Source organism: Manacus vitellinus, unplaced genomic scaffold, assembly GCF_001715985.3.
Source record: "Manacus vitellinus isolate BGI_N305 unplaced genomic scaffold, ASM171598v3 scaffold_4_pilon, whole genome shotgun sequence".
Lineage (NCBI taxonomy): Eukaryota > Metazoa > Chordata > Aves > Passeriformes > Pipridae > Manacus > Manacus vitellinus.
In genome coordinates this window covers 15721134-15737718 of record NW_021940604.1, presented here as the reverse complement: position 1 = coordinate 15737718, position 16585 = coordinate 15721134, and the positions used below count along the sequence as shown (strand labels likewise).

Here is a 16585-nt window from a genome sequence, read left to right as displayed (position 1 = left end):
ATCAGGCCAGCAGCACATTCTAATTTAATTCAAGCATGAAATATAAGCATGACTTTAGCTTGCATAGATACAAAATTTTTCAATGGTCACAAAGTTATCCTGTTGATTTTAAGGCAGCAGCAATTAAAAAATGACAGTATTTTCCTACTGGGTGTTTCAGTACTGTTTCAGTACTGTTTCCACATACCAGGAGGAGTATGCACTTGATCTGACACTCTGAAATGAAATTGGAGAGCAGGAAAAACCTGTTCAATTTTCATTATACCTTTCAGAATTTGGAATAATTCAGTATGGTCTCTTAAAAAAACCCAGTGATTTTCCAAGCAAATTTATCAGTCTGTCATGCTGTTGTCTCTTGTCATAAAGCTGTCATCACAGTCTCTCTGATATGGCAGTGGTGGGGGCACTGGCGAAGCTTCTTGGCTGAGTGGTGCTCAGATTTTGCATGGCAAGTTAGGTTGTTCCAATGAAAGTCACATGGCTCTCCTGCCACAATGTGGAAGCTACTGTGCCTTTCAGTATTAATGTCATCAAATGCCATCTTGGCATCTGGATATATTCCCACCTCATTTCAAGTATCAGCTGTTTATTCCCTCACTGTTGACCTTTCTTACCTCCTTATAGTTTGCTGAGCTATCATCCTTTCAACAACCTGCTATTTTTATTTTTTATGAAAAGTGCCAGGAAAGGGTTTGTGTAACACTGAGTGTTTATCAAAATAGTGTGTATGCTTTTCCATCTGAGCTGTGCATAGGGTCATAATGCCAAGAAAGGTCTGTAAGAATCAAGAAATCAGAGGAAAAGCTGGGTTGGGAGAAAACCCTCAAAATCATATCACCAAATATCCCTCCCAAAGGAAAGCGAAGTTGTGTAATCTGAGGTTTCAAGACAGCTTTTGGACCCATCGTTGATTTTCTTGACTTTATTTGGTCTATCTCTTACTGTTCTTACATTAGAAATTATGTTGTAATTTATTGTATTAATGATACATGACAAGTTTGTATGCATCTTGTGCACTGAAAGTCAGTTTAATTCCCTCATCCTGTATTTCTCAAAAATTTTTTTTAAAGATGCTTAATTTAAGCTTAAATAATCTCTTTAGATTTCAATTTACTGAGTTAGAATTGTTCTAAAAAGAATATGAAGTCTAGCCTTAGCTTGAAATAATATGAACACTGAACAATGATCCTAAAAGAAAACCACCAAATGTTTAAATTTCTGTCGGAATGGTGTGCCATCTCTTTAGGACAAACTAGGGTTATCTAGACTATCTCAGCTTTACGTTGTCATATAATAAAAAATTTGCTTTTCTCTCAATGTGATCCAGTTCCTGCATTTGTAAAGCATTCCTTGTTTCAAAATGTGTTAACTGGGGTGAGGTTGGGGTTTTTTGCCTTTTTTTTTTCTTTGAATTAGCGGTGTATAGTGCACAATAGTTAAACTATGCTCAACCTGCCATACTCTCATTTTATCTCATGATGGTTTTGTTTATGAGAGTCATCTTTAGATACTGCCTTCTTTCCATTTAGTACCATATCTTTCTTTGTAAAAGACATGTTAAAATGGTTATGGCAAGACGCTTCTTCAGTGAGTGAAAAAACTAAAAATGCACAAAGATATGGTCTATTAGTATCTCAGCTCTAGCATTTCTTCCTACAAAAGAAATGGCACTTTTGTGGTTATACAGGCTACCCATGTAAAACCTTTTTTTGGCACCTCTGCATACTGAAACTGTCCAACTAGCTGATAAGCAGGCACCATGCCACTGAAGCAGATGGGCATAGCTGTAGAGAGCCAAAAGACAATGTACGTGCATCAAGTGTGGATGTTGGTGGCAGGCTTCCCAGTCAGTGATGTCTTAACGATTAAATGTCCTGAGTTTTTTGCATCTGTAGTTACAGAGATGCCAGTCTTAGTCCTGGGTGGTGTTTGAAAATTTCTCCTGGTTTGTTTAAAAATTATAAGGAATTTTTTGAGAATGCTTGACCTAGAAGATACTTGGGATGAGAAGGTTAATAGTAAAGGAAATAGTAACAATAACCTTTCCCAGTCCAAAACAGACACATGTTCTCACCCAAAACTGAGATGCAAACAGGAGTTCCAGAGAAAGGACAATGAAAGCATTTCTTAGGGTATTTGAGATATGCAGAGGAGAGAAGCAACAGGTACTTTCAGAGAAAGAAAATAAAATACATTCATTACCATAATTTTGCCAAAAAAGAAGGATTTGAAGGTTACGTCATGAAAGAAAAAACCTCAAAGGCATGAATAAGAAACATTAAACTATTCTTTGATTGTATCACATTTAGGGAAATAGAATTTTGCCAATCTATATATGTTAAGAGGCCTGGGCCACAACATTGTCTGATTACATCTCTGGTTTCTTTTCAGAACTGGAAAAATGTAAAGCATGGAATATTTTTAGCTAATGTTTTTTGATGCCTTTTGAAAACAAAGGAAAAGTTAGTTTCCCTAAGATACTCTAAGAGAAGGGTTTTTCTTTGTTTCCTGAACAATACGGAGTAAAACTTGCACACAAATTCAGGTATAAACCTTCCTGAAGAAGGCTGTAATTCATCCAATGAGTAAAATGTAATGTGTTATGGTGATTTGAGAAAAATCAGATATTGATTGAATGATACATGAAGAAAATATTTTTAAAATATTACTTTCTTTAAATATATGCACTCTGTTTTCAGCATGAAATGAATGTTTTTTAGGCAAACACAGTCTTAAGTCTCCCTGAAGACATTAGAAAATTAAGTCCAATTTGTCATTTTATACTCTTTTAGAAAGTCATGTTTAAGTATCTACATTTATTTTTTTTGTTATAGCTTCAGATTTCTTTTTTATCTAATTCAATACTTTCAGGATTAAAAAAGACTAAAAAAAACCCATGTTGTGTTAAAACATACTGATCTTGTCAAATCAGGCAGTCTTGCCTATCAGATTTACTAGCAGGAAATAAGGGAAGTGGAAGGGCACTGTCTTCTTCTCTCCCCTCCCTGTGGCTCATTGGTCTCACTCAGTGAGTCAGTCCTGTGCGTGTGGGCACAATGAAAATCTCACAGGTATGCACCCCCTACAGAAGGAAGTTGCATCTAACCCTGTACTCACCACACAGTTCCATGAGGCTAGATTTTATACCTCTAGAATTTGGCTCCATCCACTCTAGCTACCTTAGCCTCCTAAACAAAATTCAGTCTGTCTCCATAGTATGGTTGCTCTAAATGGCTGTGTCAGTTGAGGTTCCTTTAAAGGAGAGCACTCTGCAGATCCAATTTCTGTTTGCTTCTTATTTCTAAAGAATGGGAAGTGACCTTTGCAGTTACCTGGTACTTTCAAAACAGCTACTGACCTCCCAAAACAGAGCTTCCAGCCAGTGACTGAAGGTCTGTGTGCTCCGTTCTGCAACTATGAAAGACAAACACTACTAATATCTTAGTCACCTCTCAGTTTTTTCCTAAACTTTTGGAGTGATCTTAGGGACTTCTTAAAATCTGAGCTTTAAGAAACAGTTCAGAGAGAGGCAAGAAAGCATTTTTCTCATTACAAATACATGTTTAGTTAAAATTAAATCACTTTTGGAATATGAACACCAGAGACCACACTCAAAGCCCTGTGAACTCAACAGCCAGGCTCCTCATGACTTTCACTGCTAAAGCATTAAGTCAAAGAAAATGGAGGGAAGAAAACAATACCTGGAAAGCTGAATACAAACCTCTCAATTTATCAAAAAGATCTGATTATAAATGGCTTAGTTTTAGCACGAATTTTGGTATATTCACTGAGGGAGATAGATTCCCTTTATAAATAGTTGTAGTTGGCACTCAAATACTGAGGCATCAATAAAAGAATCTAGATAAATGTCAGTAGACTTCTGTTCCTAGCAACAGTAGCTATTGATTTTATTTTTTGCATTCTGTTAAAAATGAACACTGAAAGAATTCTGATTGTCCTTATTTATATTTTTAATAGGGAATTTAAATGGGAGCAGCTGCTAAAAACTCCATTAAAATAAACTGTTCAATGACTGAATTATAATAAAAGATTTTTCTTTTTGTATGTTTCTAAAAAAGGCAGAGACACCAAGGAAACAGTCAATACATGTCTAGCTTCACCAGTTGCTGATGTCTGAAGCAGATTACAGCTTCCCACAGCTTTTCCAGTGAGAACCTCTTCTCATTAGATTACAGCAAGGATATATGTCTTATGTTTATTTTAGCTGACAAAAACCACCTTGCCTTCCTGGCTCCACATTGTCCAGTTCAAGCGGGAGGGAGTGCCAGTGTTCCCACTGAGGTCTGATCACTTGGCAGAAGGTGTAGGTTCCTCCTAGGGCTGCCTGAGGTTGAAAAGAACCTAGAGAAGTGGTCCCCAGCTGGTGAGCCTGGTTTACCCTGGGTAAAATGCAAGCATATGGCAGAGTCAACACAGCATGGAGCCCACATGGAGAAGCCCTGCTGCACTGGGGAGGGGTCGGACAGTCAGTGTGGCTTGTTGAACTGGTACCATCAGCAGACCCTCTTGGTAGAGTGGTCCCTGGACTGGGCAATGGCAGGGAACAAGCAACACCATTTCTTGGTAAGGGGCTATTCACATATTCTACAGAAAAGCAATTACATGATCTTCTTGAGCATGTTTTCAAATATTTCTTAACAATTGAGGCAGACTATCTACAAAACCATTCTTCCACCTATCACTTTTGTCTTAAATATGTGGGATTTTTATTTTTTTTTGCAATGTGATCATTCCATAGTAATATTCACTCTCAGTGAATCCTTGGAGAAAGCAGCTTATAGTATTGAGTGATCTTTGTCATGTTTCTTTTTCATTGCTAATTAATTGGTAAAATGTTCTCAGTGAAATTTTACATCAATAATTCCTACAGTTTTCCGCTAAGATTTGTTAGAAAAAAATATCCATAGAAGACAGTTTGAATTCCTGTGAATGTAATTTCTACACTGATCACTATGTATTAACTCAGAAAAACCAGGGCTTGAAATGCTTAGTATCTTAAGAGTGTTCTAGAAGGCAGGGTTTGAAAAAGTTCTTTCAAAATATTTCTAGCTCTTGAATTGAAGAACCAAATGACCTCCAAAATCACACAATTTTGATTTCTATCTTTTTTTTTTCCTATGCCAGCTTTAATATGAATTTAACAGCTGATTAGAACTGGTAAAAAATACTGTAATTTCCAAACCATTAGTTCAAGTTTTTAGATCTTGAATAGCATTGATTTCTAGTGCTAGTACCTCTTGAGGTAGATCCTGGTAGCTTAATGTTGGAATTGAAGCAGAAAGGTTAGAGAAGGATCAAAACAACACTATTTTAAGGTTCACTATTGCCTGACCAGCTCAAGTTATGTCTTGAAATATAGAGCTATTACAAGAATTCTAATATAAAGAAAGACTTTTGAGCTCTACTTATGCGAGAATTATCTGCATATCATTTTTCTGTTACTTCCATTTAATTAGTAATTTCTATTTTGAGAGACTTTATAGTCTCTTCCCCAAACAAAAGACAGAATACTAAAAAAGTATGAAAGTAACATTAGAGGAAAAATATCAGTCCATCTGTTAATATATGCATGTATATGCATGTGTCTGCAGCTGTTTCCATATGTACAGTGTTGCAACACATTGAGTATTCAGATATTTGAAGTTGCTTCCTGCTGATAAATGTTTCACAACAAAGATGTGATCAAAAGAAATACAGGAATTGAATGACGACTGTAGCCAAACCAATTAAATCTCTACTGCTATGTCAAAAAGATAAAATAAATATATCCTGTTAAAATTTCTGCCTTTCCTTACTTTGTTTAGTACATAAAATACACTTTTTTTACAAAGGCCAAGAACTGTAACATATGGATGCAGAAGAAACCAAAAAAAAAAAAAATTAAAAAAACCAAAACGAACAAACAAACAAACAACGAACAAACAAACAAACAAACAACGAACAAACAAACAAACAAACAAAAACAAACAAAAAACCAACCAAACAAAAAAACCCCAAAAAACAGAAACCAAAAAAAATCAAACTAAAAAAGCCCTAACCAAAACAAACCATGAAGAAAAGAATTTGAGATAACAAGAAGAAAATTTCTCTGCTCCCCATTTGTAAGAAGAATGGCAGAAATATTGTCTGTTTAAAGAAAACTTTTTTTTAAAGTAAATCCTCTGTTACAGTATATTTTTGTTTGGGGATCTAGAATGTTTGTAGCTCCCTAGTGTAACATAATAGATTGACTGAATAATGCTACAATGTAAGTTATGTATTTCTGTGTGCTTAATTTTATATTTTGGTCATTCACCCTTATAGCTTCATATGGAAAGAAATTATTATTTGTAGGAATAGAGTGACTGCACTGAGAAAATTTAGTGTATCTTTCTTATGAAAGCTGTATGAATGGATGGATATGTCTCCTGAGTTGTTCATGGGAGGTTTGTCATTTAGTGTTTAGGGTAATATTTTCACTGGTACAGTTGGACACTGATACAGAAGCTGAAAAACAAATGAAAGTGATGCAATACCAAAAAGCACTTGTCTCAGTCTTTTCCACTGAAACCTAAAGAACTGTGAATCCAAGAAACAGGAAATGAAAAAATTAATGATTCAACCTTAAGCATTAATGGACCATCAGTAAGTATAGGATACAAGAGATAATAGTTGTCTCTTCAGCAGTCCATTGGTGATATTTTACCCTTGTGATGTTGACGTTGCTTAGTTCTTTTTTTTTTCTTTTTCTTTTTTTTTTTTTAATGTGGAGAAAAAGGAGTGCATATCCACACAGTGCAGTGTTACTATCTTATTTTTTATGTCACCAGTAAAATATTTTTAATAGGCTCTCTAACACTGGGAATTTTGCCTTTGAGAAGTTTGGCTTTCCAAACAGCGAGGATAGAGTGATCTGTGTCAGACATTGAGAGATGAACTGAGCCCTGAAAGTACCTTTCCTCTCAATTGACTGCAATGGGAATCTAGATGCTACTCAGAGGAGGACATCTGCATTGCAGACATCTAATTGTGGGCAGATGGATATTTCTCTGACAGTAATGTTCTCTGTAGAAATTCAGCTTCTTTTATGCAAAAGGAGCTGATGCCGTGTCTTCAGAAGGAAATCTGTGCTTGTGCTTTCTGTACCCGGCATAATTCTGGCACACAAGAAAATGGAAACAAAACAGAAGAAGCCAAAAGAAAGAAGAATCCCAGTGAGTCCCACCCCAGCAATAACTCCATGACTATGAGTACAGTGATGGGTGATTGTACATAATAGCAGTATACTGGGCTCTGGGCTGTCACTTCATCCAGTTTCGACCTGAGCTGAATGTGCCTCAGCTTTCTTCTTGTCTTTTATGCTTATGAATCCTTCTCACACAAATTAAGGGGAAAATAGAGTTAATAAACTCCTATATAAAATCAGGACTTATAACAGCTCAAGGAGTTTGAAAGTCTATACATAGCCATTGGGTGTATGGAAGCCTCTGGAAAGAAATTTTAAGCAACATTTGCTCTGTATCTGAAAGTGGTGATTGCTCAAAAGTAAAAAACTATCACAACAGTAATCTTCTGTTTGGTAGTGACCAGTTCTGATGCACTTGACAGTTCAGCAGCTTTCAGTCAGTCTTGGCAGAGGACTAATTATTAAAGTGTAACAAGTAATTATTAGTGTAAAAAGTTACACTAATTATTAAAGTGTAACAAGGAAGTAAAATATCAGACAGCATTTTTTTATCTGAGGGAACAAAGGGAAGGAGAAAAAATATATATAAATTTGTGACTAATGAAAGACTGAAGAGCCATGGGTTCACAATGCCAATGGGTTAAAAAATTCCCTGGTAAAGACAAGCAGAAAACTAGAATGTCATTGCAATCTGAGACAGAAAACTCCAACAACTCAAAATGGATGCTACAAAATCAATTCATATTTGCTTAGAAACAGAAGCTCACAAAGATGGACAGTGCTCTGATACTATAGACATGATTAATTAAAAATAAATAAAAAGAAATAAGACTGCAAGAAATATCTAAGTCCTGATGATATGAAGAATCCAGACAAGCAAAACTAGTGCAACCTCTATGCTGTGACAACCAAAGGAAAAAAATCCAGATAATTATGTCATTCTGCAAAAACTTCCCAGTACACTGAGGAAAGTGAATGAACATTTATTGAAGTTGAACTGGTTGTACAAAACTCTCTGCTTCGAGGAATATTATTTGTTGTCAAGACTACTGGTTTTGGCCCTGAGTTCTCTTCCATTGAGGCCTGTAGGTGACTGCTGGGCAGGGAAGACTTTCATCTGGATCATTAAAAGCAGAGCATGGTTGCTCTTTGTGTTAGGTTGCTGAGAGCAGCAGTTCTGTTTAAAACATCTGGTCCTCACACATTCAGTAACTGTATCTTTACTGGGTGATAATTTTGCTTCTAATTCCTCTTTGGAGCCCTTGTATCCCTTGGTCAAACGTGTTTGTAACTGACACATATCAGAAAAGAATTTGGGAGCAAGAGAAATGCCATGTAAAGTTCTGTGGAAAAAAAATGCTTGAATTTAAAATGATCAAAGCTTTCAGATTTGCTCGCTATTTATACTTGAAAGGTATGTGACATATTTCTCCTTCAAGCAAAGAGTGACAAGAGTATTAGATGTGAGCTCTGGTGACCAGGTTTATACAACAGGCAGAAGTGGGCTACCTGAAACTTTGATTCTTGTGCCCTTGTAATCATTTTTCTATTCAGCTGAGGAATTAAATCTAGTGATTTAATTTCTTTGACCTTCAGTTTCCCTGTTAGTAAAATGTAGATAATGTTACCTAGCCAGCTTTGACAGAAGTGTTAAGAAGAATGTATGGATTCTTATTTCTGGAACCAGTATTTCAATATTTCAGTTTTCCATTTGCTTATGATGATTCATAGCAAATTTTCAAACATGTATCAATAGATCATAAGATAGCTAATTCTTTTCAAATTTTTTGCAGAGGGTTATAAATTCATGTTTATTTCAAGAATTCTAAGCATATTATAACATGTAAGAGCTGTATTGATATAATTTATTTTACAAATAAAAGGAACTTTTAGTGATTGGCTAAAAATTTTCCAGATAGTAAGTATTCAAACATTCAGTCTTAACCTTCCAATTATACCTCTTTCCAGTGTGGAGCTCCATAAAAATAATAAACTGCATTGTCATTGTTGTGCTTCCTGTCAGTATCTCCTGCTTGGTCAATGTGTATTTATCAAAATCCTTGTCTTGTTGATATGTGACTGCTGTAGCATTGTGGTGGCTTCTGTCAGATAATGCAGCTGTCTTGAGCTCCCACATATAAGAAAAAATACAGCTATAGCCCTTTGAAGAACTCTTATAAAATGTTTCTAATTCGACACATATGAGAGAGTGCCAGAGGGATTTGTTCATTGTCACAGATCTTCAGAGCTGAATTTCTGCAACAATTTGCTGAAGCACATAGACAACAAGAGGCATTTATGACTGCATGTGAGATAAGAGATGTGCTAGATCTGAAGCATCAGAAATAAGAAACAGTGGGAAACAGAAACATCCTTTATTTCAAGACAACTAAACTTAGTGTTTATCCACGGCATTCAGGCAACAAATACTTAATATAATGTTCAAAAGGAAACAGTTTAAAGCATACTTTTACAAGAAATTTTTAACCTTATCTTTAGTCCAGTATGAACAGATGTTCCTTTAAAATAGTGTATCTAAATGGCAGATAAACTTGTCATTTTTTGGTGATAGACTAGACAGTGGAAAAGTAAAGTTTTGCTTCTTCATGTAATAAGGTTCTCTTCTGGGACAAGCAGGTCCCATGTACCTTGGAGTGTTCTGTTGAATGAGCTGTACATGATGAACTTTTTAACCAGGTATCACTTACATGCAATGTGACAAGTTGTGCCATGAACAGCCAATCTAATGAAACCTAGTTTCCAGTGTCTCTCTCCCTAATTTTTTCCCTTCATGTTGACTGGTAGATGATGATCTTGTAAGTCTTTCTGTGTATAAAGATTTCATAGAGTGTCTATTCCCATTTGTAGTCCTCTTTTCCTGAAATTTGGTAAAAAAATTCCTCAGATCTTCTATGGTTTTGTCCAGTTTGCTTAAAATTGTTCTGAAGCACAAAAGATCTTTCAAGGGAACAGACATTGCACATAAATACTACTTTGTCAGTCTCTTTTTTTTCAGAAACCAGTCTAAATGCAGTATTTAGAATTTTCACTAAAAGAAATCCACGTCAGAAGGACTACTTGTATTAACTCCATCAGAATATATAACATTGCAGTATTAAAATAATTGGCAAAAACCAGCAAGTTAAAATGCTGCAGAAAATGCAGTAAAAATGCCAAATTAAGGTTACTGAATCTAAATTAATGTTTTCTTCTCTGGTATTTATAAAGCTCCATGTTACATGTGAAGCCAGGTGTACTGTGAGCAAGCTACAGGAAAATGACATGCTCAATATACTTAATGTCTCAGAGTTGGCTTAAAAAATATTGAATGCATTTCACAGATTTCACAGAGTATTCTGTGCTGGAAGGGACCCACAAAGATCATGAAGTCCAGCTCTTAAGTGAATGGCCCATAAGAGGATCAAACCCACAACCTTGGTGTTATTAGCACCATGCATCTGAACTAAGTTCCTATTTTCTAAAGTTTTATTAGGAGCCCGCACTCAAAGAGTAGACATGGATTATCGAAACCATCCCTGGATAAATCCCTGCAAAATCTGATCCATGCCGGTTGTGTTGTAAACAGAGATTGGACCAGGTGACCTCCAGAGGGACCCTCCTGACCTAAATAAATCTATCATCTGCGACCAAAAAGAGCTGACCTATAAAGTATATGTAATCTGTATGCTTTAAATTACCTGAAATTACTTCTGTATAAATCAATTCTATCCTTTAAAGCTGTGTTAGCCTTTATTAAACCAAAATAATATTTATCATAATACTTTATAAATCTGTACATGGTCTATTTAATAGCTAGGCTAGCTGACAATTATTTTGTTATCTATAAAAATAAGAAATTAGAACAGATCTAAATTTTAGTCATATTGGGTATAATCTCACTTTAGATCCTGAGAAAGGACAGAATTGTATTATTTTCACAGTATCTAGAAGATTAACGAGAAAATGGCATATTCAGTGATAGACAATGTGATACAAAACAGCACTTGCAAGAGAAATGCAAGAAGAATTCTACATCAGTTGTTACTGAATTTAGAGAATGAGGTTGTCATTCATGACATACAATAGTTCATCGTGTATTTCTTTTGTGGGGGATGGATAGTATAAAGTCCGAAATATTGTCTTGCTTATTCAGAATGTAAACACGGAGGTGTGCAGAAAATAGTGTTTCCTGATTTGGAAATGTAGTTTATCAACGTTTAATCAGTATAGTTTGAAGAAAAAAATATAAGACGTGAAGAATAAGTCTGTAAATACTTTAGGGAAATGGGGTGGTGTTACAAAAGGAGAAAATAGCTCTCGTCTATAACAGAGAGGGAATAGTGTCCTATCACTCGTATTTCACGCAAACACAGTGCCATGTGGAATGAAATTAGCAAACGTGCAGAATTGAATTGTGAACAACTAGAGGATAGCTACAACAGCCATTAGAAAAACATTTGTAGATCCTAAAGTTTATTAGATGACAGACTAATTTGTCAAGGGAAGTTCTCAAGTACAAACATTAGATAAGAGTAGCAATAGCAGGTCAAACTTTATTATATGAGATTCTCTAGCATTATAGCAGGGGAATGTAGATTCCAGTTCTAGCACATAAGGTCTTACAAATACAAAACAGAAGCAAAATAGTGGACAGAAGGATAGAAAACATACTCCATTATTCATCAGATACATGAATAAGAAGTTTTGCAACTACCAATGAATATATATTGCTTAAGCAGGCATCCTTCTCCTATATGCTCTAAAACAAAACAAACAAACCAGCCAAACCCCCCACACACTCCCCAAGAAATTAACAGTTTAAAATGCAGCCTGCTCCTTGAGGGTGTTGAATAATTATTAACTATGCTTTGGAAAGTCACAAAATATATTGATAGAGGCAGCTGTCAGGACCGAATTCCTCCATATTCTGTAGAAATGCTGCAAAATAACCTATATATATATAGATTTATTTTCTTCAGGTTATATATATGTTTGGTTTGTTGAGACTAAACCTGAAGTGTTGCAGAATCCAGTGCCTAATTCAATTAGACTGTTATTTAGTAAGTTATATTTGAATAACCATTTGAATAAACAGCTTTGCACTTCTAATGTATAATTAAGGTTACATGTCTCTATATTGTAGTATTCCCCATTGGAACAAAAATAAGAGATACAGAGTAGTCTCAAATCAAATGTAAGATCTATCAGCTGTTTTCTGAGATAGATTTTATGGTCTGATTAAGTACTCACTAGGTCACTCTAAACTGTGTCTGGGAAAGGGAAGAATTTATTCATGGTTCTATTTTACGTATAACATTTTTATCCATATGCACCATATTTATAGTCTGGTTTTGTCTTGAGCTGAACTAGTGGTCTAATGAACTAAGTTTAACTCAGTTGATTGTGGAATTGTTAATGCAGTGTTTCTCTCTTCCTCTCTACAGTATGCTGGCTGGCTGGTTCTTTGGGTTACGTGGAACGTCTTTGTTATCTGCTTCTATTTGGAGGCTGGGGACCTTTCGAAGGTAATTTACCATTGGATAATTCAAGCCATCAGCACTTTGTTAACATGCCCCAGTCAACAACAGATTGTGCTCTGTTTTACTCATCCTTTTCGTGTTATCAGGAGTGTAGTAGTATGATGGAAATTTGGAATATTCTGGAGCGTTAGAAATTTTTAAACTAGAAAGTAATGAGCATATGCATTCTGATGCCCACAAAAATAATAGTATATATGTTTTAAAAGAAAATTTCTTCTTTTTGCCCCTCTCAGTAGTCTTGCAGTGCAAATTTCACCCCTGTGAGAGACATTAATTAATACTCTCATGAATACAAAACATTGCCATCTCAGGGATAAACAAATATTTATTGTACTATTTAGCTTGCTGTTACTTAGCTGGATTCGATTCAGGGTTCTTACATCATGGCATAACAATTACAAAGGAAGGGGTCTTTCATTAAATTAAGTTGTAAATGGAGATGCCAGAACAGATTTCCTTTTGGCTGCAGCAGTGATTTTTAGGTTTGTGCTTATGGTAGTAATGTTATGCTTGAACACTTATACACAGTAAAAATCCATAGGAAAAATATATTTTCCCAAGAATCACATATTTATAGGGTTTTATTGACACTGCAAGTGATAACACATAAAGTGGCAGTTGGTAATGGCTCAATCCAACATTTCAACCCAAAACTTCTACTTTCTAAGGTGTTCCCAGAAAGCTGGCAATTTGTGGGATAAAAGATTAGCAGTGGCAACAAATTATTTTTTTAGAGTAATACACTTCTAAGTATTGTTGCCCGTGCTGAATTATGCTCACAGTGCTATGAACTGACCATCAAGGAGAATCTCATGTGTCAAACAGATCACATTCCATTCTTGACTTAGATTTTTAATAGGGAGTTTAGCCCAACTGTAAATTAAAGATGTAATTCTCTGATCCTTTGTGAGTTACTGATATCTTATGATACAGAAAGTTAAACACAATTACAGGGAGAATGAATGGGGCAAAGATACTTCCTTACCTGTATTTTGTTTCAAATCACCCCCAATGTACAAAAGCTACTGGAGACAAGAGTATTTCATCCCCATGTATTCTGTTTCTTCAAAAGATACTGACTTCAAAAAGGATCAGAATTTCATTTCCTGAGAGTGTAAAGTACTTTTCTGCAGGTAAAACATTACACTTTCTTGGTTTTATATCTTCAATCTCATTAAAAGTTTGGCAAAAAACATAGTAAATAAAAGAACTTGCCTATCTTTTTTTTTGGTTAAAATACCTTCTTTATTGCTAAGTGAACTAATGTACATAACAAACTCAGCACCTGTTGTACAATTATACTCAATCCAATCCGCCCTCTTTCCACCCACTTGTTTCAACCACCTGCATTCCTACAGTTGTAAATGTTGGGATGCTTATCTTGTCTGGGGAAGTGAAAGAGGATGAAAAAGAATGGAGAAAATAGAGGCAGCTGTTTGAGTAGTGTCTTAATGGGTATAAAAACAGCTTAGAAACACTAGTAAGTGCTATTTGGAATAAAAATGGGCTACAAACGGTACCTAAACCTTGAACTGATTTTTTTTCTGTAGTATAAGAATGTGTCATCTAGAGTTTTCCCAACCAACCATAGAGTTCAGGCCTATGCTTGAATGCAGTTAAATTTTTTATTTGGTCTTTAGAGGTATTATTTGTTCCAGTGATATGATTTTCCTTGAAATACCCAGTAGAGTGTATTCCTTGCACTTCAACTGGCTTTCAGAGCAACAGAATTGTTAAAAAGAGAAAGCAAAGGAAAAGTTCCTACAAAATGAATTCAAGAAATAGGTAGAGATCAATTCTAAAAATGGTCTAATTCACATTTGAGGCATCACTCTCCACTCCTTTTCAACTGTGAATAGTATGTCAAAGCTCCCCTACATGATCAAATATTCTGCAAGATCCCATACCCTCCTGTTCTATGAGGATAAACCTTTTCAGAGTCTCTGGCTGTTTTACTGATGTAGGTTTCTTACAAAATGGATCACTGTAAGTGTTACGTCTCTCAGTCATACTCATAAATCTTGCACTGAATCTTCTTTATTATTTATATTTTCATCTGGGAATAACTGCAACTTTAAATCTGTAGTGATAATCCTACATATTTTGTTTATTTGGAATGGCATGTAGAACCTTGAGAAAAGCTCTGGGTCTGAATTGGCTCTAAACAGAGAATAAAAATAACCTTTAGGCAAGTACTAGGGGGATGCCTCTGAGGCTGTAAACTGTAAGAGAGGATCTTGTGCAGCATGGCTTTAAGAATTGATGGATTAAAATTACAGCCTAATAATAGTTCAGATGGGTATAGTTTATTTTTATATATATAATTCGTAGCTCACTACTGAATAAAATAAAAGTAAGACTGGTTTTTTTGAAGTTTTGTGAACAGCTTTCATTTTACGTATGAGTACAACAATTTTTCCATCATCACCTGCTAATACAATGGAGAGGACATATTTCACTGTTATTATTAATCATTGCTTCTAATAATTATAACAAAAGGCTTGCTAACTTCATCCTTTTTTTTTATTTTAGTTGTGGGAGCATCGATCATGACATTTTTACAGTTTCTCCTTATTACACTGAAACAGGTCTGCAAAGACAGAATTTTTTAGAACAATGAGACAGGGAAATCCGTTTGCATTATACACCATTGCAATCATAGATATCTTGTGAGAAATGGCATCACACTAAGTATTTTCTATCCTCAAGGCACAGTTATCTTTGCTGAAATTCTTTCACATCAAGCTGGAATATTTATGGTTTTATAAGAAAGGTTTATAACAAAGAGGAAGTGCAATGACTTGTTCTTAACCTTGATTTTTATGTGGACCTGTGAATGAATACCTAGAAAGCCCACTTCTCAAACTTACTTTTCAGTATTACTCTTCGAAAACATTTAATTAGTCTGTGTGTTGTTTTGCTTGCTGGTGAGTGCCATACTCAGTATAAGTAGGACTTTTTGGTTTCAGGACTGGTAATATTTATTTTGGCCTGTGGCTAAGCAAATGTAGCATATGAAAAGCATAACCTCTTGTCTTGAATAAGCCACATCTAAAGTACACTAGTGAAACAAAAGAGTAAAACATAATAGAAAGCATTTCTGAGAAAAATGTAATATTTCCGTGATTTTTTTAAACTGAGGAAAAGACATAATGAGATAGATTCAGCTATCTCAGAACAACAGCAACAAAAAAATACTCATGTGATTAAGAAACAGTATTCTTGCTTCAAGGCATTTGAACGCTTCCCCTAATGATGCCTAATGATGCCTAATGATCCCACAAGGAGAATAGAAGCAGAATAAGACCGATCATACTCCTATTTTTGGTTTAGAAATGAGTAAAAATTTTTTTGCTGAAAAGAATGTGTGGCTGAGCTTGCACTGCTGCTATCATAAGCATAACGGGTGAAGATACTGCTACTGCCAGTTTCTGGAAGTCAAGGCAGAGGCTGGGCTTGGGATGTTGAACAAGGGGAACCAGCTGGGATTCAGGATCCAAAGCAGCCCTTGATGCACATGATTCCAGCCTTGATTCAGTACTTTTGGTTCTCTTTGCATGCAACCCTATTTGTGTGACCAGATACAAGAGCTCTCCTCTCACTGCTGCCTGGCTGAGCTCTGGAATTACTTTGCTGTAGTCCCTAGAGTATTATGTGTTTGTGACCAAGAAAGCACTTTTTATAAACTCATTTTAACTGTCAAAATTGGTTTATTTTCTAGTTTTGTGGCATTCTTTACATCTTCCTTATTTAGACTTAATAATATACAAATGTTACATTTAATCTATTGAATCATAAGGTTGTACTTTTATATCTTTTGACACAAAAATTTCAATTTTAAAAATCAAAAACTCCAGTA

The 16585-nt window shown here is 35.3% G+C and overlaps 1 protein-coding gene across 1 annotated transcript in view; it reads left to right on the top strand.

Moving 5' to 3' along the window:
* NKAIN2 (sodium/potassium transporting ATPase interacting 2) overlaps positions 1-16585 on the top strand; it is a 293614-nt gene that overhangs the window by 31698 nt on the left and 245331 nt on the right. The window contains exon 2 of the mRNA XM_029962848.1: positions 12631-12711. The gene's annotated coding sequence lies outside the window, so the exon portion shown is untranslated. The remainder of the gene's footprint in view (positions 1-12630; positions 12712-16585) is intronic.